This window comes from Triticum aestivum, chromosome 6B (genome assembly GCF_018294505.1).
Source record: "Triticum aestivum cultivar Chinese Spring chromosome 6B, IWGSC CS RefSeq v2.1, whole genome shotgun sequence".
Taxonomy (NCBI): Eukaryota; Viridiplantae; Streptophyta; class Magnoliopsida; order Poales; family Poaceae; genus Triticum; species Triticum aestivum.
In genome coordinates, this window is record NC_057810.1 from 622,840,685 (window position 1) to 622,864,507 (window position 23,823).

The following is a 23,823-nucleotide window of genomic DNA, read 5'->3' on the forward strand; positions in this document are numbered from 1 at the left end:
CGAGGGTGAGGAAACTGGGCTGGCTCGAGGCCAAGGCAAGGCCGGTGAGGCGCGGCCAGCGGCTTGCTGGTGGCGGCTCGATGCGCATCCACGACAGCGGGGCCATGGAGATGACTCGACGCGGTGGCGTTGAGGCGGAGGTGAGGTTGCAGCTTTGAGGTAGGTGGAGGGTGGCACGGACAGCGAGGGTGGCTCGTTGTGGAATCCAGGTCCGTCGGCGGCTTGCAGGCCAAGCGCGTCGGCCAGGAGCAGAACCTCCCAGTCCAGGAGCAAGATGACATCCATATCATCGTGCTACGGCGGTGAACGGTCGGCCCTGATTCCGAGTTCCAGAGGAGGCTGGGTGTCGGGGAAACTGATCCACGAACACCTATGGGGCCGGCGGACCGAGCCCCTTTCGGTTCGGCGGGGGGCATAGATCGCACGAAGAGCAGATCGAGGTGAAGCACACGAGCAGTTTACCCAGCTTCGGAGCTCTCCGGAGAGATAATACTCCTACTGCTGCTTGTCTGATTGTATTGTGTTCTTGCTCGAGGGAGCTAAGTGTTTTTCTGGCTTCCGAATGAGCCGAACCCCCTCTACGTTGCGCATGGGCCTCCTTTTATATGCTCAAGGGGTCACCGACAGGTGGCAATGCAGAGAAGGGTAAAAATGTAAAAAGGAGTTGCAGTTGGTACACCTACTAGCACAGTGTAGCCTACCTAACCCTGACGGCAGGGGACAAAGGCATTAAATGCCCGTCTGTGTCGCCCAAACAGTGCAGAAAGGGACCGTCAGGGACGCCACCGTTCGCCACGATGGCGATCTTGTCAGCGCCGCATGCCACCGCGCACCGCTGGCTGCATAGCCTCCTGCCACGCGCGCTTGGAAAAGCCCCAGGGCGACACGTTGGTGGATGCGCTGGAGCGTGGGTACAGGGTGGTTACTTGCCGCGGCAAGCGCCTTGCAGCGGGCATCGTCTTGTAGCGCCCGGAAGCTTGTCGCTCGCCAGGCCTTGAGATGCCTTGGTTGGTCTTCCCGGCAAGCTCCTCTTGCCGGGGCCTTGTTGCCTTACCGGGACGCGTGGCGCGTTGCGGCAAGTTCCTTGGGATGCCTTGGTTGGCCTTCCCGGCAAGCTCCTCTTGCCGGGGCCTTGTCTCCTTGGCTTGAATACTTTGTTCTTGAATGGCTCCAAGGGAACCACGGAGGACCTTGGCGGTCGCCCGGCAAGCCTTGCCGCGGGGTGCTGCAACTGCCCGTGCACAAGTTCGGGATACTAGGGTACCCCTACTCTAGTACATCGACAGCAGCCCCCAGGCCTGGGCCACACACGGTGCCGAGCGCTGTTGGGCCAGGCCCAAGACAGGGCACGGGCACGCACGGCCTGGGTTACGCCGAATCTTACTCCGTATCCACCGCACCCTCCCCCAACGGCACGCGTTGAATGCGGCATCATGGGAGAGATCGTGGGTGGTTTCTTTATTTAGAAGGGCGAAACGTCCGCCCCCTCCCTCTTTATAAGCAGGGGAAATAGGGGTAGTTTCCCCACTTTCACCGGTTGTTACTCCTTCCTCGAAAATCTCTGCCGCTCCCTCCTTCTTCTCAAAGCCGAAAGAGAGCAGCGCTCCGCCCCCCATTGCCACCGGCGCCACCAACACCGTTGATCTCCCCCGCCACCTCCGCCAAGGCTCCGAAAGCCGACAAGGGGAAGGGCGTGAAGTCAGTCGAGGCGCAGCGGCTCGCGGCGCTGCGAAAGGAGCGGGCCATCTTCCCCCCTCAGCTTGACACGAAGGAGCTGAGGGAGTACTATTATCTCTTCTGGTCGACGGAGACGCGAGCGCATCCGCGCACGAAGGTACTCCCGGCCAGCGCTTCGAGATTGGCTCCGAACTGGTACCCGTTCTTCGCGCTGTTCTTCTACTACGGGCTCTGCCCGCCCTTTTCTGAATTCTTCTGTGACATCATGAACACCTACGGGTTCCGCCTCCTTGACATCTGTGCGAAAACTTTGTCGGAGTCCACCCAAACGTAGCCCTCTTCCGCCACTTCTTCCTGCCCCGGGTCGAGAGAGGAGAGACCCTTGCCGGAGGAATCGCTTGGATCTCGAGAACTGGCAAGAAGGACGCCTATCTGGAGGGAGAGCTCCGCAGCAAATGGGAAGAGTGGAGGGCAGAGTGGTGCTGGATCGTCGAGGAGAACCCGCAGCCTTTCACCGCCCTGCGCCAAGCCCCAGTAGTGCGCGGCAATGATTGGAGCAATGTGGCCCCGGAGGACGACCGGCTGAAGATTGCCGTCACCCGGATCCTTCGCCTCAGGCTTGCCAGGCTCACTGTAGGCGCAGTTGGCGCAGACTTTCTTCGCTGCCGCATCGCCCCCCTGCAGGAGAGGAGGAGACCAGCCTGGGAGTTCCAAAACTCGGCGGATATCATGAGGCTGCGCCCGGGCCTCAATTTCAACTTCACGGTCTTGGAATTGGACGTGATGCTTCTGGAGCTGTTCAAGCACGACCCTCAGCACTCATTTATGTTGCCGTGGAATGTCGTTCCACTGTGCAACAATTCTTCACTTGACCGCATCCGCACGATGATGCCGTTGTGCAACTCGCACGGAATCGTCCCGACTTGGCAAGAGCCCGCCGACGAAGTCATGCGGGATTTCTTTGACGGCTTGGTCGAAGTGCCGGTCCGCGCTGACGAACAGAAGAGCCTCACCTGCGACACCACCGATGCGGAGATGCAGCACATCGCCACCAGGCTGGAAGAGGCGGCGGCAGCTGCTGCCGCGGGTGAGTTTGGATTCACCATGGAGGAGGCTGAGGCAGCGGAGGCGGCAAGCCTTGCCAAGCGCGAGGAGTTTGCTGGCGAGGAAGGGCTTGCCGGGCCTGAAGATGAGCCGAGCGAGCCCGCCGAGGGCACGGGCGACCCGTTGGAGATCGGCTCCTCCTCCTCCCCACCTTCAGCCAGCTCGCCGCAAGCGGAGCCCCCAGCCCCACCAACAAGGCGTCTCCGCAGGGCCGGGGACGTGACTGGGCGGCAGACGAGTCAACAGCTGTCATAGCGCGTGACACGCTCGACCGCGGCAAGCACTGTTGCCGCAGGAGCACCTCACGCCGCTGCGGCAACCGAAGGGGGGTCTTCTCGGTCCGCCGCGCCCACTCCTGCCAAGCGGGCAAGGGAGCCTACTCCTCCGCCTCGCCGCACCGGAGGCGAGCCGGACTTCGATCTCTCCATGCTCAGCTCCGACGATGAAGAATAAGAGTAAGATCCCCTTGTTGTATTTGTAATTCTTTGATTTTTGTTGTCTTTGTCTTGTATCTGACTTGCTTTACTCTGAACTCATTCCTTTTCAGGACCCTGGCCCAGAGAGCGGCAAAGAGAGCCAAGGCCCCGGTGATTGTCATCGAGGACAACCCCGCTACGACGGCAGAGGACATGTCCGAGACCACCTTGTCGGACCCGGCAACCATTCCTCAAAGCAGCCCCCAGCGTAGCCATCCACGTAAGTACATAGTTTACTTCCTGCTTTCAGGCGTGCGTGGGTGCTCTTCTTTTGCTGATTTCTGTCTGTTGGTTTGTGTAGGAGCAGAGCAGCCTCACCAGGAGGGCCCGGAGGCCACTCCCAAAGTGCTATCTACTTCGACTACGCCGCCGAGGGAGGATTCCCCGGCAAGGGAGAATTCTCCGGCAAGGGAGAATTCTCCGGCAAGGGAGAATTCTCCGGCAAGGGGCGGTTCTCCGGCAAGGGATAGCGCCAGTGATCCTTCGGTGGTGGAGACCACGACTGCAGATCCCAGCACAAGTACCCCTTTTGCCTGAAAACTTCCCTTGGGTTCTTCTTCTTCTGATTTTCTTCTTGAGCATTTGCTTGACTTTTCTCCCCTCTTCGGTCGTCAGATCCACCTGCCGCGGAGCCGATGGAAACCGAGGCTGACTGCAAGGAGAACGCGTGCGGCAACAATGACGACGCCGCCGCCACCGAATAAGGGGCCGATGCTGATGAACCCGCCAGTGAAGAGGCCACCAAGGCTGCCGCCACAGAAACTGGCGAGGAATCCGGTGATCGCACCGACCGCCGATCCCTCTGTCGCTGCTGCGGCGCCAGGCTCCGAAGAGCCCCAGCCCGGCGCCTACTTGAAGGTCGGCGATGGCATCTTCATCAAGCTCCCCTGGGCGTCGAGCTCCAGGGCGCCGGTCGAAGGAGAAACTTTTGACGAAGAGGTGCTCGCCTCCGCTGGGCTGGCGCTTGTCGACGCGCCAAGCAGCAGCAGCGAAGAGCCTGAGGAGGAGCGGCTGCTGCGGAAGCTGCTTTCTCTTTACCGCGCCCGCCAAGCCAAACTGGCATCCCGAGAGGCGCTTGTCGTGAAGGCGGGGGTGGATATTGAGAAGCGCGCAGAGGAGCTCCGGGGTCTCAGGCAGGAGGCTCTCCGGTCCCTGGCGGAGGAGCGGGAGCAACTTCTCGAGGAGCGGAAAGCCTTCCTCCTCGAGAAGGCTGAAGCCGAAGAGAAGCAACGACTTGTCGCTGAAAACCTATTTGTGCAGGAAGGAGAGTTGGCGCAGTGCAAGGTGAACCTTGACAGCCACGAGGAGGAGCTTGCCGCGCGGGAGCAAGCAATCGGCGGGGCTCTCAAGGAGGCAAGGGACGCTTCCGCGGCTGCCGAGGCCGCCAAGAAGGAGCTGGAAACAAAGGTGGGGCAGCTGGAAGCAGATCTCAGGGCGAGCGGCGAGGAGCTTGCCGCGCTCAAGCATGAGCGTGAGAAGGATGCTGCCGCTCATGGCGAGCTGCTGGGTCTTCTTGCTGAGAGGGGCAAGGAGCTCAGCGCCGCCAAGAATTCCAATGCGGATCTCGAACTGAAGTTGGCCACCTTGACTCAGACGCTGGACGGCGCCAGGGAGCGGGAGGTGGCCTTGTCGGAGAAGATCAAGGCCGATGAGGCGCTGTTGACGAATGCCGCCGCCGCCCATGATGCTTTCCAGGAGACTGTGGAGCACTGGACCGAGGGTCTTGTGGATGCTGCCGCAGCCATCGACGGGGAGTTGGCGCAGCTGGGGATGGAGGATTTTGGGTATCCTTCCGACGAGCATCTCCAACCCAGCGCCAAGCTCAGCCTGTTCTTCAAAGGCGTGGCGACGGCTCTCCAGCAACTCCAGGAGAAGATCCCAAAGCAGCTGGCCGACGAGTCGCGCAGGATCTGCGCGGGGGCTCTCCAGAAGGTGCTGATGAAGGTGGCCTTCCGCAACCCAGGCCTCAACTTCACCAATGTCCTCAAGTCCTTGCCGCCGGATGCTGACGTGGAAGCGCTCAAGGCCCTTGTCGCACCCATCGTGGACAAGGTGAGCGGGATCAAGAGGGTTGAGGGCGACCGTGTAGATTAGGCCGCCCGTTTCCTCTTTCTCTTTGTCGCTGCTGGTCATGTCACGAGAACATCTATTAGAGCTGCGACAAGTTATCTTGTAATATAACTCTATTTTGGGTAGAGATTTGCTATGTTATTCCCTTTACTTGATTCCTTCCTTTGTATGTTTTTGCCCTACGCTTTTAGGGAACTTGCCGGCGTAGGCACCTTAGCCGCGAGCGCTGAGTGCGGGACGTCAGCAGCCTGCTGGCGGTGCCGCTACCAACAAGAAACCTTGTCGCAACTAGTCGCAGCTCACAAAGTTGTTGAGCGGACTCGAAACAAAGTAAGGGCGCAACTAGCTACGAGTTGGTTCCTCCGCGCATAGGTTTTCCATACAAAGCACGGTCGTTCAAGGAAGATAACTTAAAAAATTTTAAACTGATTGCTCAAACTTTGGCAACTTAGCTTTTCTGTCGCTTGCTTCCCGGCAAGGCGAAACTTCCTTGAATGATGCCTGGTCCACACCTTTTCTTCTCCTTTCCCCCCGGCAAACTTGTGTGCGAGGGAACCTTCCTTTCCTTTTTCGAGAAAAAGAAAGAAGAGAAAATAAAGATATGGAGCCTTATGGCTCATTATTGCTTACCGGGGGTAGGTGCTGCACAAAGTGTCAGATAACGCATGCAAATACAAAGTAGAAAGCATGAAATTGACAAGATGTGCGGAGCTCATGAGTTTTACTTATGCACGGGATCTGCGCCCGGCTTTGTACAAAGGATTACATGCAACATCGGCAAGACTTGTACAAAAGGTGGTTGCCGGAACGGGTTCCGGCAACCGCTCCCTATGGGTAAAACTTACGAAGATGCTCAATGTTCCAGGAGTTGCTCACCGGTACGACATCTTCGGTCTCAAGGCGGACCGCGCCAGGCCTAGTGACTCGTTTCACCCGATAAGGGCCTTCCCACTTCGGCGTCAACTTGTTGGAATTCTTGGCGGACTGAACGCGCCGAAGAACAAGGTCGCCTTCCTCGAAACTTCTGGCGTTAACTTTGCGGCTATGGTAGCGGCGCAAAGTTTGCTGGTATCGAGCAGCTTGTATAGCAGCCTGAAGACGGTCCTCCTCAAGGAGCAGCGCGTCTTCTTGTCGCAGCTTCTCTTGCTCAAGCTCATCATAAGCGAGCACTCGAGGTGACCCGTATACGAGTTCCATGGGGAGAACTGCCTCTGCTCCATAGACTAGAGCGAAAGGTGTCTGGCCAGTGGCTCGATTTGGCGTCGTCCTGATCGACCAAAGAACCACTGGCAGCTCCTCAATCCAGTTTCTTCCGCACTTGTGCGGCCTGCCGAAATTTCTGGTCTTGAGCCCGCGCAGCACTTCAGCATTTGCCCTCTCTGCTTGACCGTTGCTTCTCGGATGAGCAACAGAAGCGAACCAGACCTTGGCGCCAAGATCCTGGACATACTGCATGAAGGTGCGGCTCGTGAATTGCGTGCCGTTGTCGGTGATGATCCTGTTAGGGATCCCGAAACGACAAACAATCGGCCTGAAGAACTTGACCGCTGACTGTGCTGTCACCTTCCTCACTGCTTCCACTTCCAGTCACTTTGTGAACTTGTCGATTGCAACGTACAAGTACTCAAAGCCCCCGACAGCTCGGGGAAAGGGGCCGAGGATGTCGAGCCCCAAGACCGAAAATGGCCAGGATAAAGGGATCGTCTGGAGAGCTTGAGCTGGCTGGTGTATCTGCTTGGAATGGAACTGGCACGCTTCACACTTGGTTACTTGTGCAGTTGCATCCTGGAGGGCTGTCGGCCAAAAGAAACCTTGCCGGAACGCTTTGCCGGCAAGTGCTCTTGCACCAATGTGGTGACCACATATGCCTCCATGTATCTCTGCCAACAGCTTTTGTCCGTCTTCCCGGTGAATACACTTCAATTTCACACTGTTGAGTCTTCTTCTGTACTGTGTGTTGTCGACAAACTGGTACATACTTGACTGCCGGGCTACTCTTTCCGCTTCTTCTTGTTCTTTGGGAAGTTCTCCTGTCTGAAGGAAATGGACAATCTGCTGTGCCCATGCTAGAGCTTGCGGCTCGACAACAAGGACTGAAGGCACATCTGCTGCTGCGGGAGCATCTGCTTCTATGGCGAGAACCTGTGGCTCTGCCGGAGCTTGATGTTCCCCGACAAGCTTGCCGGAGCAAAACTTGTCGGGAGCGTCTGCTTCAACGGAATAAACCCTAAGGTTTGCCGGAGCAGACTGCTCCTCAGCACTCTTGGTGTTGATCTTGGGGACCTTCTTGGCGGCGGCTTCGGGAAGCTCTGCCGGAAAATAGTCACCAGAAATCAACTTCCTCTTCTTGCTCTGTCTAGTTGATGGTGTTACGGATGGTTGAGTCAGCTTGAGCACAAAGATCCCTGGTTCCACAGGTAAGTTTAGTGCGGCACACTTTGACAGGCCATCGGCAATGTCGTTGTGAGCTCTTGGAACATGTTCCATCTGCAGGCCGTCAAAGTGTTCTTCTAGCTTCCTCACTTCATCAACGTAAGCTTCCATCAACGGACTCTGATAATTCTTGTTCACTTGGCGGACGACAAGCTGCGAGTCACCCCTGACAATGAGCTTCTTGATACCAAGGTCTGCTGCGATCATGAGACCGGCAAGCAAACCTTCATACTCTGCAGTATTGTTCGTTGCTTGCTCCTTGGGAAAGTGCATCTGGACTACGTACTTGAGGTGCTCTCTGGTGGGTGCAACAAGTAGCACGCCCACACCGGCGCCTTGCAGCGAGAAGGCACCGTCAAAGTACATCAACCACTCTTTGCTTGCTTCCTTGATGGGGATGCTCGTTTCTGGAATTTCTTCATCTGGTGTTGGCGTCCACTCTGCTATGAACTCTGCCAATGCTCTGCTTTGGATAGTTGAAGTGCTCTCAAACTTGAGGCCAAAGCTTGACAGTTCCAGTGCCCACTCGACAATCCTGCCCGTTGCCTATGGATTTTGCAATATCCTCTTCAATGGAAAGCGAGTGACAACTGTGATCTCATGTGCTTGGAAGTAATGGCGCAGCTTTATCGAGGCCATGAGAAGGCCGAAAAGAAACTTCTGCATGCCAGAGTACCTTGACCTGGCCCCCTGCAGAAGGGAACTGACAAAGTAAACTGGGCGCTGCAACATTCTCTTCTGCATCTCCTCACGCATCTGCGCAGATCCATCTTTGTCGGGACCAGAGCTTGTCGGCGAAGTCCCATGCTTGTCGCTGGATGCACTTGCCGTGGTTGCCAGCTCATCATCCGCCTCCCTCTCCGCCACTAACGCAGCACTAACCACTTGATTGGTTGCCGCTATATATAGCAGCAACTTCTCTTGTGGCTTAGGTGCGACAAGTGTTGGAGTGGAGGACAGGTATCTCTTTAAGTCCTGCAGCGCAGCCTCCGCTTCCGGAGTCCATTTCATTGGACCTGCCTTTTTCAATATTTTGAAAAATGGCAGGGCGTGCTCAGCAGACCTAGAAATAAACCTGCTGAGAGCAGCCACGCAACCGGCAAGTCTTCCTACATCCTTGACGCGCTTTGGTGCTTCAATCCGCTCAATGGCCTTGATCTTGTCGGGATTGGCTTCTATTCCCCGCTGAGACACGAAGAACCCGAGAAGCTTGCCGGAGGGGACTCCAAACACACACTTCTCGGGGTTAAGCTTGAGGTTGATCTTGCGCAGATTCGCAAAGGTTTCATCTAAATCTTGGATCAAAGTTGCTTTGTCCTTGCTCTTGACCACTATGTCATCCATGTAGGCTTCCACATTTCTGTGCATTTGCGGTTCAAAAGCATGATGGACAACCCTTGCAAATGTTGAACCAGCATTCTTTAAACCGAAAGGCATCCGTACGAAACAGTATGTGCCACATGGAGTGATGAATGCGGTCTTCTCCTCATCCTCTTCTGCCATGAAGATCTGATGATATCATGAGTATGCATCAAGAAATGAAAGCAAATCACATCTGGCCGTGGATTCAACAATCTGGTCGATGCGCGGCAAGGGAAATGGGTCTTTGGGGCAGGCTTTATTAACATCGGTAAAGTCGATACAAAGCCTCCATTTCCCGTTTGCCTTGCGCACGACTACAGGATTGGCCAACCACGTAGGATGGAGCACTCCTCTGACAAGGCCTACTACTTCCAACTTCTTGATTTCTTCTGCGATGAATTCTTGGCGCTCCACTGCTTGTTTCCTGACTTTCTGCTTGACGGGCCGTGCATGAGGACAGATGGCAAGATGGTGCTCGATTACTTTCCTGGGAACACCGGGGATGTCAGACGGTTGCCAGGCAAACATGTCGACATTCGCCCGCAGGAAAGCAACGAGCGCGCTTTCCTATTTGGGGTCGAGAGTGGCACTGATGGTGAAGGTACCACCAGTGCCGTCCTCCTTGGCGGACACCTTCTTGGTCTCTGGTGGAGCTACCATTGTCTTCTTACTCTTGCCGGTGGAGCTCGATGGTGCGTCCTCGACGGTAGCGCAGCACTCCGAAGAGGTGCGCTTGCCGGAGTGGGCATCAGAGCTCTTGCCGGACTTGGTCTTCTTCTTCCCCCCGGGAGCTTCAACGGCAAGTGATCTGCGATTTGTTGCGGCTGCTGCTTCCCGGTAGATCTTGTCGGCGCAGATAAGGGCATCCTTCTTGTCGCCAGGGACAGAGATGACACTTATCGGGTCGGGCATCTTCAGTACGTTGTACGCATAGTGAGAGGCTGTCATGAACTTGGCGAGTGCTGGACGGCCAAGTATCCCATTGTAGGGCAATGGGAAGTCCGCAACGTCAAAAGTGACCCTCTTAGTCCTGAAGTTCAACTCGCTGCCAAATGTTACCGGCAACGTGATCTTTCCCTTTGGCTTGCTCCTCCCTGGATTGATTCCTTGGAATGTGCCGGTCTCTTCGAGCTCGCTGTCAGGGATCTGGAGTTTCTGGAGTACCGCGAAGGAGATCAGGTTCAAGCCGTCCCCGCCGTCAACTAGCATCTTGGTGACCTTGAGGTTGCGGATAGTTGGTGAAACCAACATTGGCAAGCACCCGACCGCAGTTATGCGATCTGGGTGGTCCTCAATATCAAAGATGATAGGCGTGCTGGACCATTTCAGAGGCTTGCGTGATTCGACGGGTGGTTCTGCCGCATTGACTTCCCGCACCCACTGCTTGAGCTGGTGGTGTGAAGTATGCAGAGAAGCACCACCGTCAACACACAGGACCTCTGTGTCTTTCTGGAACTCCTGCTCGTCGGTCTCGTCATCATCCATATCTTCATCATCGTCGTCGTCTTCATCCTTGTCGCGGCCGCGGGGAGGTCTGTCTCCTTGCCGCTGCTTGGCCTTGCCGTGGCGTCCTCCTTGGCCGGGACGTTTCTTGCTGGCTCCTCTAGCACCTTCCTGGGCTTTCTCCTTGTCGCGCCGCTCGTACTCAGCCTTTTGCTGTTCGACAAGCTGCTCGACTTTCTTGCAGCTCTGGAGGTCATGGTCCTTGGTGCGGTGGATCTTGCAATACTGCTTGTTGGTGCTGTCCTGCTTGTCGGCGACCGCCGCAGCTGCGGGAACTTCCTTGCCGGAGCTACCAACTTTGCCGGACTGCTCGACAACTAGCACCTCTTTGCCTTTCTTCTTCCTGTTGTTCCGCCGCCGGTTTTTCTTTGCCGGGGCAGTCTCCTCACTATCAGATCCTCCTGCTCCAGCATTCTCTCCGGGGAGTTTCCTCCCTTCCTCAGCACGCGCACACTTGTCGGCCATTGCATATAGCTCACTGACGTCTCTGATTTTGCACGTCGCCATCTCTTCCCGCATCCTGCGGTTTCGCACGTTCTGATGGAACGCGCTGATTACCGCAGCAGGGTGGACATCTGGGATGTTGTGCTGTACACGGCTGAATCTCTGAATGTACTTGCGCAGGGGCTCTACTTCCTTCTGGGCGAGCAGATGAAGATCGTTCTCTTGGCCATGAGGTTTGTGGCCGCCTGTAAAGGCGCCGACAAACTGATGGCACAGATCAGCCCAGGAGGATATGGAGTTGTCCAGCAAGTGCATGAGCCAGGATCTGACATTGGGCTTGAGCACCAGCGGGAAGTAGTTAGCGAGGATCTTGTCATCCTGCCCCCCAGCAGCTTGCACCGCGATGGTGTAGATGCTGAGGAACTCCGATGGATGCGACTTGCCGTCGTACTTCTCTAGTACATCTGGCTTGAAATTCTTCGTGCTGGGCCATTGGACTTGCCGCAGCTCATGAGTGAACGCAGGGAAACCTACCGTGTATGGCAAGTCGCCTGGTTCCCCTGGCGCATGCATGTCAGCAGGGGGCCCAGCGCGCTTGTCGGATTGACGTCGCGCTTCTCTTCTGCGCTCGATGCGAGTACGAGCGTCTTCTTGCTGTCGTTCGTGAAGAACTTGGCGCTGATCACGACGAGCACGTGGATCCGATGACACAGTGGAGTCACTGTCAAGGTGGATCCGGCGAGTTGGCGATCTTGGCCTTCGGGGTGGAGAGTGCATGGTGGTTGCACCCCCACCGGTTTCGTCGCCACCGGCTCGTGCCTGGCAGTCTTGCCGCGGCCGCGATGCACTTGGTTGCCGTGGAGTGTCGCCGTTGGCGAAGCCGATGAGACTCTGAATGGTGGCCCTCCATTGGTCGATCTTGTCTTCCGCTGGAGGGTAATCCAAGAGCAGTTGAGCTCACGCCAAAGCTTCTGCTGGAGTGGTGGGCGGCAGTGGCGAGCGGTGCGAGGAGCGGGATATGCTCGGACTTCTAACTATGTTAGAAGGAGCAGCATCCCGTCCAGGCGACCGTGTTTCACTCGCGCCAGCACATTGGCGTGCATGCTGGTCTTGAGCACCCCGAGATCCACCAGCTCGATCTTGTCCCAACGATCATATGGTACTGCGAATACCATGACGCTGTCGGTCCTGCGCCTCCTGAGATGGGCGCGGGACATGTACGGACGCCGAGGTCTGTGCAGCCTTGTCCTTGGACCTGGCAGCATCGTGAGCTTCTTCGTCGACGTCCGTTCTTCCGCCGGCGTCTACTCCACCACCCGTTTGCTCCGGTGGTGGTGGAAGTGACGTGGACGGAGCAGCTGCCGCCGAAGTCTTCTTCTTTGGTGGCATGTTGATGAAGAAAATGAAGATCTAGCTCGTGTGGACGCCAGATCAGGTTCACGCAATCTCGATGCCCCCTACCTGGCGTCCCAAAGATGTCGGGGAAACTGATCCACGAACACCTATGGGACCGGCGGACCGAGCCCCTTTCGGTTCGGCGGGGGGCGGAGATCGCACGAAGAGTAGATCGAGGTGAAGCACACGAGCAGTTTACCCAGCTTCGGAGCTCTCCGGAGAGAAAATACTCCTACTGCTGCTTGTCTGATTGTATTGTGTTCTTGCTCGAGAGAGCTAAGTGATTTTCTGGCTTCCGAATGAGCCGAACCCCCTCTACATTGCGCATGGGCCTCCTTTTATATGCTCAAGGGGTCACCGACAGGTGGCAATGCAGAGAAGGGTAAGAATGTAAAAAAGAGTTGCGGTTGGTACACCTACTTGCACAGTGTATCATACCTAACCCTGATGGCAGGGGACAAAGGCATTAAATGCCCGTCTGTGTCGCCCAAACAGTGCAGAAAGGGACCGTCAGGGACGCCACCGTTCGCCACGATGGCGACCTTGTCAGCGCCGCATGCCACCGCGCACCGCTGGCTGCACAGCCTCCTGCCACGCGCGCCTGGAAAAGCCCCAGGGCGACACGTTGGTGTATGCGCTGGAGCGTGGGTATAGGGTGGTTACTTGCCACGGCAAGCGCCTTGCCGCGGTCGTCGTCTTGTCGCGCCCGGAAGCTTGTCGCTCGCCAGGCCTTGAGATGACTTGGTTGGTCTTCCCGGCAAGCTCCTCTTGCCGGGGCCTTGTTGCCTTGCCGGGACGCGTGGCGTGTCGCGGCAAGTTCGTTGGGATGCCTTGGGTGGCCTTCCCGGCAAGCTCCTCTTGCCGGGGCCTTGTCTCCTTGGCTTGAATACTTTGTTCTTGAATGGCTCCAAGGGAACCACGGAGGACCTTGGCGGTCGCCCGGCAAGCCTTGCCGCAGGGTGCTACAACTGCCCGTGCACAAGTTCGGGATACTAGGGTACCCCTACTCTAGTACACCGACACTGGGACTTGGAACGGAGCCACGACGAGAAAGGCAGAGGTTCAGAGCCGAGGCCAGGTTGGCTCAAGGCCGGTCGACGGAGACACACCAGCGAGCGGTTGACCCGGCAAGGGGCGACGGCGGTTCACGGCAACTTGCGGCAGGAACTGAAGGCGGATTGCTGCGATGGAAAGTGAAACCATGGCCCGCGGTCATAACTCGGATCGGCGCGCCCCGGCCATTGATCCGGCGGAAACCAGAGGAGGCGATCCGACAGGAGTCTGAGTCCTTCTCCAGGTCGGCGGCTCTCAATGAGGCCGAGCAGAGGCGAAGGAGGAGATGGAGGTGCCAGATTGCGGCAGAGGCGGTACTGCTTGGCGGCGAATCGACGGCGACCGACCAGCCCGGCGGCGGTGAAAGGCGTAACTGCTCGGAACAGACGGGCGGTTTGAGTGCGCAGGCGCAGTTGATGGAGAAGTCTGGGTTGCGGACGACCCTGCTTCCTTTCCTGGATCGGGATTGACTTGCCAAGTTTCGTGTATCATCGTTGGCACCATGGATTAAATCCTTTTTTTTCTTTCCTCTGGCGGATCAGCTTTCTAGCGGTAGCACATGGACTGAACTTGACCCGGCGTGCGATGGTTCAGGATTTTTGTCTACCTCGGCGACACATATCACGCCGATAGCGCACAAACCGCCAAACCCTAATCTCCTTTTGAACTCAAACTTGTACTGGCCTTCGATCAGACTGTTTGCCTTCAAAAATATAAATCCTTCGTTGATGATTCTTCTTCATCCAAAAATTGCGAATTTTTCGATCCTTTAGAGAGATCCCTTCAAGAAATCAACACCACCGTGCGCGCGCCCCATGGTGGGCGCCAACTGTCATGGAATTAACACGTCAGATGTCCTAGGGTGAGGACTTAGTCGTGAGGCCGCGCATCTATGTGGTAGCTTGAGAGGGGTTGAGCGGAATCGAGAGACGCAACACAAGACAAAGATTTAGACAGCTTTGGGCCCCAGGAAACATCATCCGGTAAAAACCCTACATGCTGTTTGAGGCTAGGTCTCATTATCATCACGAGGGAGTCGCCGTAAACCGGCTCTCCTCTAGTTGTGTCTAGCCCTAAAGATTGTTTCTTTTCTTGTCCCCTTTGAGGAGCCCTGCCCCTCCATATATATGTTGAAGGGGCGGGTTACATGTGGAGTCCAACTCGGACTTTAACTTAAACTATTTTGACTTCCCTTCCTGGGCTTCTTAACGTCTGCCGGTTTAACATTGTCTGCCGGTTTAACAGTGTGTGCCGGTTTAACAACACCTGCCGGTTTAACATTGTCTGCCGGTTTAACAACACCTGTCGGTGCTACCATCTGTCTTAACTATGGCAGTTTAACACTTGCCAGTTTACCGTCTGTCTTAGCCATCTGTCTTAACTGTCTGCCGGTTTACCATCCGCCGGTTTACCAAGTCCCGGCCAGTTTACGACTCCGGCCAGCCGCGGGGTATATCCCCGACAAAAACCATTTGCTTTGATCACCTCATCAAAGCATATATTCCAACTCTGAGATGCTTGCACCAGTCCATAAATGGATCATTGGAGCTTGCACACTTTGTTCGCACCTTTAGGATCGATAAAACCTTATGGTTTTGTCATATACAATTTTTCTTTTAGAAATACATTAAGGAATGCAGTTTTGACATCCATTTGCCAGATTTCATATTTATAAATTGCGGCAATTGCTAACATGATTTAGACAGACTTAAGCATCGCTAAGGGTGAGAAAGTTTAATCGTAGTCAACTCCTTGAACTTGTCGAAAACCTTTTGCAACAAGTCGAGCTTTATAGATAGTAACATTACCATCAACGTCAGTCTTCTTCTTGAAGATCCATTTATTCTCTATGGGGCGCTGATCATCGGGAAAATCCACCAAAGTCCACACTTTGTTCTCATACATGGATCCAATCTCAGATTTCATGGCCTCAAGCCATTTACCGGAATCTGGGCTCATCATAGCTTCATCATAGTTCGCCGGTTCGTCATGGTCAAGTAACATGACTTCCAGAACAGGATTGCCGTACCACTTTGGTGCGGATCATGCTCTGGTTGACCTATGACGTTCTATAGTAACTTGATCTGAAGTTTCATGATCATTATCATTATCTTCCTCTCCAGTTGGTGTAGGCATAACGGGAACGGATTTCTCGGATGAGCTACTTTCCAAATTGAGAGAAGGTACAGTTACCTCTTCAAGTTCTACTTTCCTCCCACTCACTTCTTTCGAGAGAAACTCCTTGTCTAGAAAGGTTCCATTCTTGGCAACAAAGATCTTGCCTTCGGATCTGTGGTAGAAGGTGTACCCAATTGTTTCCTTAGGGTATCATATGAAGATACACTTTTTCGATTTGGGTTCGAGCTTATCAGGATGAAGCCTTTTGACATAAGCATTTCATCCCCAAACTTTAAGAAATGACAATTTAGGTTTATTGCCAAACCACAGTTCATACGGTGTCGTCTCAACTGATTTTGATGGTGCCCTATTTAATGTGAATGCAGTTGTCTCTAATGCATAACCCCAAAACGATAGTGGTAAATTAGTAAGAGACACCATAGATCATACCATATCTAATAAAGTGCGGTTACGACATTCGGACACACCATTACGCTGTGATGTTCCAGGTGGCATGAGTTGTGAAACTATTCCACATTGTTTTAAATGAAGGCCAAACTCGTAACTCAAATATTCACCTCCATGATCAGATCGTAGAAACTTTATTTTCTTGTTATGATTATTCTCCACTTCACTCTGAAATTCTTTGAACTTTTCAAATGTTTTAGACTTGTGTTTCGTTAAGTAGATATACCCATATCTTCTCAAATTATTTGTGAAGGTTAGAAAATAACGATACTCACCACGAGCCTCAACAATCATCGGACCGCATACATTGGTTTGTATTATTTCCAATAAGTCACTGGCTCGTTCCATTGTTCCAGAGAACAAAGTTTAGTCATCGCCCAGGAGGCACGGTTTGGAAGTATCAAACAATTCATAATCAAGTGATTCCAAAAGTCCATCTGCATGGAGTTTCTTCATGCGCTTTACATCGATATGACCTAAACAACAGTGCCACAAATATGTTGCACTACCATTATCAATACTGCATCTTTTGGCATCAATATTATGAATATGTGTATCACCATGACCAAGATTCAACAGAAATAGACCACTCTTCAAGGGTGCATGACCATAAAAGATATTACTCATATAAATAGAACAACCATTATTCTCTGATTTAAATGAATAACCGTCTCACACTAAACAACATCTAGATATAATGTTCATGCTCAACGCCAGCACCAAATAACAATTGTTCAGGTCTAAAACTAATCCCGAAGGTAGATGTAGAGGTAGCGTGTCGACGGTGATCACATCGACCTTGGAACCATTCCCAACGCGCATCGTCACCTCATCCTTAGCCAATCTTTGTTTAATCCGTAGTCCCTGCTTCGATTACAAATATGAGCAACCAAACCGATATGAAATACCCATGCACTACTAAGAGAATTAGTAAGGTACACATCAATAACATGTATATCAAATATACCTTTGTTCACTTTGCCATCTGCTACATCTTGAGCTTGCGTTGGGTTTCCTTGAAGAGGAAAGGGTGATGCAGCACAGTAGCGTAGGTATTTCCCTCAGTTTTTTAGAACCAAGGTATCAATCCAGTAGGAGGCTCCTCACAAGTCCCATGCACCTACACAAACAATCAAAGAACTCGCAATCAACGGAATAAAGGGGTTGTCAATCCCTTCACGGCCACTTGCGAAAGTGAGATCCGATAGAGATAGTATGATAAGATAAATATTTTTTGGTATTTTATAATATAGATTGGAAAAGGAAAGATGCAAATAAAAGTAGATTGAAAGCTTATATGATAAAAGATAGACCCCGGGGCCATAGGTTTCACTAATGGCTTCTCTCGAGATAGCATAAGTATTACGGTGGGTGAACAAATTACTGTCGAGCAATTGATAGAAAAGAGAATAATTATGAGATTATCCAGGCATTATCATGTATATAGGCATCACGTCCATGACAAGTAGGCTGACTCCTGCCTGTATCTACTACTATTACTCGACACATCAACGCTATCCAGCATGCATCTAGAGTATTAAGTTCATAAGAACAGAGTAACGCATTAAGAAAGATGACATGATGTAGAGGGATAAACTCATGCAATATGATATAAACCCCATCTTTTTATCCTCGATGGCAACAATACAATGTGTGCCTTGCTGCCCCTGTTGTCATTGGGAAAGGACACCGCAAGATTCAACCCAAAGCTAAGCACTTCTCCCATTGCAAGAAAGATCAATCTAGTAGGCCAAACCAAACTGATAATTCGAAGAGACTTGCAAAGATAACTTAATCACACATAAAAGAATTTAGAGGAGATTCAAATATTTCTCATAGATAAACTTGATCATAAACCCACAATTCATCGGATCTCGACAAACACACCGCAAAAAGAGTTACATCGAATAGATCTCCAAGAAGAGGAATGAGAACTTTGTATAGAGAATCAAAGAGAGGGAAGAAGCCATCTAGCTAATAACTATGGACCCGAAACTACTTACAACTCATCGGAGAGGCCTTGGAGTTGATGTAGAGGCCCTCCATGGTGGATTTCCCCTCCGGCGGAGCGCCGACAACGGCTCCAAAATGGGATCTCGCGGATACAGAAGGTTACAGTGGTGGAAATAGCCTTTCGTGGTCGCCTTGATGTTTTCGGGGTACGCGGGTATATATAGGAGGAAGAAGTACGTCGGTGGACGCCCATGGGGCCCACGAGATAGGGTGGCGTGCCAAGTAGGGGGGGCGCCCTCCACCCTCGTGGCCGCCTCGGCAGCTTCTTGACTTGCACTCCAAGTCCCCTGGATCACGTTTGTTCCAAAAATCATGCTCCTGAAGGTTTCATTCTGTTTGGACTCCGTTTGATATTCTTTTTCTTCGAAACACTGAAATAGGCAAAAAAACAGCAATAAGGGCTGGGCCTCCGGTTAGTAGGTTAGTCCCAAAATGATATAAAAGTGTAAATTAAAGCCCATAAACATCCAAAACAGGTAATATAGTAGCATGGAATAATAAAAAATTATAGATACGTTGGAGACGTATCAAGCATCCCCAAGCTTAATTCCTACTTGTCCTCGAGTAGGTAAATGATAAAACAGAATTTTTGATGTGGAATGTGTTGGGGAACGTAGCAAAAATTCAAAATTTTCCTACGTGTCACCAAGATCTATCTATGGAGAGACTAGCAACGAGGGGAAGGAGAGTGCATCTACATACCCTTGTAGATCGCTAAGCGGAAGCGTTCAAGAGAATGGGGTTGAAGGAGTCGTACTCGTCGTGATCCAAATCACCGGAGATCCTAGTGCCGAACGGACGGCACCTCCGCGTTCAACACACATACAGCCCGATGACGTCTCCCATGCCTTGATCCAGCAAGGAGAGAGGGATAGGTTGAGGAAGACTCCATCCAGCAGCAGCACGACGGCGTGGTGGTGGAGGAGGAGCATGGCAATCCTGCAGGGCTTCGCCAAGCACCGCGGGAGAGGAGGAGGACTTGGGAGAGGGGGAGGGCTGCGCCAGAACTTTTGTAAAGCTCCCATGCGTCTCCCCACTATATATAGGGGTGGTGGGGGCTGGTTCCTTGCCCTCCAAGTCCATTGGGGCGTTGGCAAAGGTGGGAGGAAAGGAATCCCATCATTTCCTTCCCCACCGATTGTTATCCCCCATTTTTAGGGATCTTGATCTTATCCCTTCGGGATATGATCTTATTCCTTCTAAGGGAGAATCTTAGTGCGCCTTGACCAGGGGTGTGGGGCCTTGCCCCCACTAACCACGTTCATGTGGGTCCCCCCATGCAGGTGGGCACCACTCCGGAACCTTCTAGAACCTTCCTGGTATAATACCGAAAATTCCCGAACATTTTCCGATGGCCAAAATAGGACTTCCCATATATAAATCTTTACCTCCGGACCATTCCGGAACTCCTCGTGACGTCCGGGATCTCATCCGGGACTCCGAACAACATTCGGCAACCACATACAAACTTCCTTTATAACCCTAGCGTCATCGAACCTTAAGTGTGTAGACCCTACAGGTTCGGGAACCATGCAGACATGACCGAGACATTCTACGATCAATAACCAACAGCGGGATCTGGATACCCATGTTGGCTCCCACATGTTCCACGATGATCTCATTGGATGAACCACGATGTCAAGGACTCAATCGATCCCGTATACAATTCCCTTTGTCTAACAGTATTATACTTGCCCGAGATTCGATCGTCGGTATACCGATACCTTGTTCAATCTCGTTACCGGCAAGTCTCTTTACTCGTTCCATAACACATCATCCCGTGATCAACTCTTTGATCACATTGTGCACATTATGATGATGTCCTACCGAGTGGGCCCAGAGATACCTCTCCGTCACACGGAGTGACAAATCCCAGTCTCGATTCGTGCCAACCCAACAGACACTTTCGGAGATACCTGTAGTGCACCTTTATAGCAACCCATTTATGTTGTGACGTTTGGTACACCCAAAGCATTCCTACGGTATCCGGGAGTTGCACAATCTCATGGTCTAAGGAAAAGATACTTGACATTAGAAAAGCTTTAGCATACGAACTACATGATCTCTGTGCTAGGCTTAGGATTGGGTCTTGTCCATCACATCATTCTCCTAATGATGTGATCCCGTTATCAACGACATCCAGTGTCCATGGTCAGGAAACCGTAACCATCTATTGATCAACGAGCTAGTCAACTAGAGGCTTACTAGGGACATGGTGTTGTCTATGTACCCACACATGTATCTGAGTTTCCTGTCAATACAATTATAGCATGGATAATAAACGATTATCATGAACAAGGAAATATAATAATAACTAATTTATTAGTGCCTCTAGGGCATATTTCCAACAGAACGCTACCTAGTATGTCTCTCAATGTATTTCTCTTTATTGTGGCATGAATGTTCAGATCCAAATGATTCAAAATAAAAGTTCATATTGACATAAGAAATAGTAATACTTCAGGCATACTAATCAAAGCAATCATGTCTTCTCAAAATAACATGGCTAAAGAAAGTCCATCCCTACAAAATCATATAGTTAGGCTATGCTTCATTTTCATCACACAAAATACTCCCATCAAGCACACCCCCGGTTTTAGCCAAGCAATTGTTTCATACTTTAGCAATCTCAAACTTTTTTCAACTTTCACGCAATACATGAGTGTGAGCCATGGATATAGCACTATGGGTGTAATAGAATATGATGGTGGAGGTTGTGTGGAGAAGACAAAAAGGGAGAATGTCTCATATTGACGAGGATAATCAACAGACTATGGAGATGCCCATCAATTGATGTCAACATGAGGAGTAGGGATTGCCATGCAACAGATGCACTAGAGCTATAAATGTATGAAAGCTCAACAAAAGAAACTAAGTGGGTGTGCATCCAACTTGCTTGCTCATGAAGACCTAGGGAATTTGAGGAAGCCCATCGTAGGAATATACAAGCCAAGTTCTATAATGAAAAATTCCCACTAGTATATGAAAGTGACAACATACGAGACTCGCTATATGAAGAACATGGTGCTACTTTGAAGCACAAGTGTGAAAAAAGAGATAGTAACATTGCCCCCCCTATTTTTGGGCCTTTCTTTTTTTTCTTTTTTTGGCCTTTCCTTTTTTTCTTTAGGGACAATGCTCTAATAATGATGATCATCACACTTCTGTATATTTACAACTTGAGAAGTACAACTCGAAACTAGAACAAGATATGACTCTATATGAATGCCTCCGGTGGTGTACCGGGATGGGCAATGAATCAAGAGTGACATGTATGAAAATTTATGCATGGTGGCTTTGCCTCAACTACATGACCATGCAAGGCAATATGACAATAGTAATGTATGTCATGATGATAAACGGAACGGTGGAAAGTTGCATGGCAATATATCTCGGAATGGCTATGGAAATGCCATAATAGGTAGGTATGGTGGCTGTTTTGAGGAAGATATAAGGAGGTTTATGTGTGATAGAGCGTATCGTATCACGGGGTTTGGATGCACCGGCGAAGTTTGTACCAACTCTCAAGGTGAGAAAGGGCAATGCACGGTACCGAAGAGGCTAGCAATGATGGAAGGTGAGAGTGTGTATAATCCATGGACTCAACATTAGTCATAAAGAACTCATGTAATTATTGCAAAAATCTACAGGTCATGAAAAACCAAGCACTATGCGCATGCTCCTAGGGGGGAGGTTGGTAGGAGTTAACCATTGCGTGCCCCCGACCTCCATACAAGGGAAGGCAATCAAAAGAGAACCCCATGCAATAAATTTGTTACACAACTTTTACTATACGTGCATGCTATGGGACTTGCCAACTTCAACACAAGTATTATTTAAATTCAAAATTACATCAACTAGCATGACTCTAATATCACCACCTCGATACCTCAAAACAATTATCAAGTATCAAATTGATCATAGCATCCAATTCACTTCTATGATAGTTTTTATTATACCCAACTTGGATGCCCATCATTCTAGGACCAATTTTATAACCATAGCAAATACCATGTTGTTCGAAGAAACTCTCAAAATAATATAAGTGAAGCATGAGAGATTAGCAATTTCTACAAAATTAAGCCACCGCCGTGCTCTAAAAGATACAAGTGAAGCACTAGAGCAAAAAATATCTAGCTCAAAAGATATAAGTGAAGCACATAGAGTATTCTAATAAATTCCAATCAAGTGTGATTCTCCAAAAAGGTGTGTACCGCTAGGATGATTATGGTAAACTAAAAAGCAAAGGCTAATATCATACAATACGCTCCAAGTAAAACATATATCCTGTGGCGAATAAAAATATAGCTCCAAGTAAAGTTACCAATGAACGAAGATGAAAGAGGGGATGCCTTCCTGGGGCATCCCCAAGATTAGGCTTTTGGCTATTATTGAATATCTTTGGGTGCCATGGGCATCCCCAATCTTAGGCTCTTGCTACTCCTTATTCCATAGTCCATCAAATCTTTACCCAAAACTTGAAAACTTCACAACACGAAACTCAACAGGAAATCTCATAAGCTCCATTAGTGAAAGAAATAAAAACCACCACATAAGGTACTGTAATAAACTAATTATTTATTTATATTGGTGTTAAACCTACTGTATTCGAAGTTCTCTATGGTTCATACCCTTACATACTAGCCATAGATGCATCAAAATAAGCAAACAACACACGAAAAGGCAGAATCTATCAAAAATAGAACAGTCTGTAGAAATATGTAACTTTCGAATACTTCTGGAACTCCAAAAATCCTACAAAAAATAAGACGTCTCAGGAAATTTGTCTACAGATCTACAGCAAAAAGAATCAACGCAAAATCACGTTTCTGTGATTTATTGAATTTTTTCTCGTGAGCGTAAAGTTTGTGTTTTTCAGCAGAATCAAATTAACTCATACCATAGGTTATATAGGTTCTACTTGGCACAAACACTAAATAAAACGTGAAAACACATCTAAACACAAGGTAGATGCAAAATTTATTACTAAACAGGAACAAAAACAAAAAAACAAATAAAATTGGGTTGCCTCCCAACTAGCGCTATCGTTTAACGCCCCTAGCTAGGCATAAAAGCGAGGATAGATCTAAGTAGTGCCATCTTTGACACTTGATTCATAAGTAGCTCGCCTGATAGATTCATAAGGTAATTTAATTTTCTTTCTTGGAAAGTGCTCCATGCCTTTCCTTAATGGAAATTGGAATCTAATATTCCCTTCCTTCATATTAATAATCGCGCCAATCATTTTAAGGAAAGGTCTACCAAAAATAATAGGACAAGAAAGATTGCAATCTATATCAAGAACGATAAAATCTACGGGCAGAAAATTTCTATTTGCAACAATGAGAACATCATTGATCCTTCCCATTGGCTTTTTAATGGTGGAATCCGCATGGTGCAAATTTAAAGAGCAATCATCAAGATCATGGAAACCTAGAATATCACATAAAGTTTTCGGAATTGTGGAAACACTAGCACCCAAATCACATAAAGCATAACACTCATGATCTTTAGTTTTAATATTTATAGTATGTTCCCACTCATCATTAAGTTTTCTAGGTATAGAAACTTCCAAATTAAGTTTTTCATCAAAAGATTGCATCAAGGCATCAACAATATGTTTGGTAAAGACTTTATTTTGACTATAAGCATGAGGAGAATTCAAACGGATTGCAGCAAGGGAATACAATCTACTAAAGAACAAGTA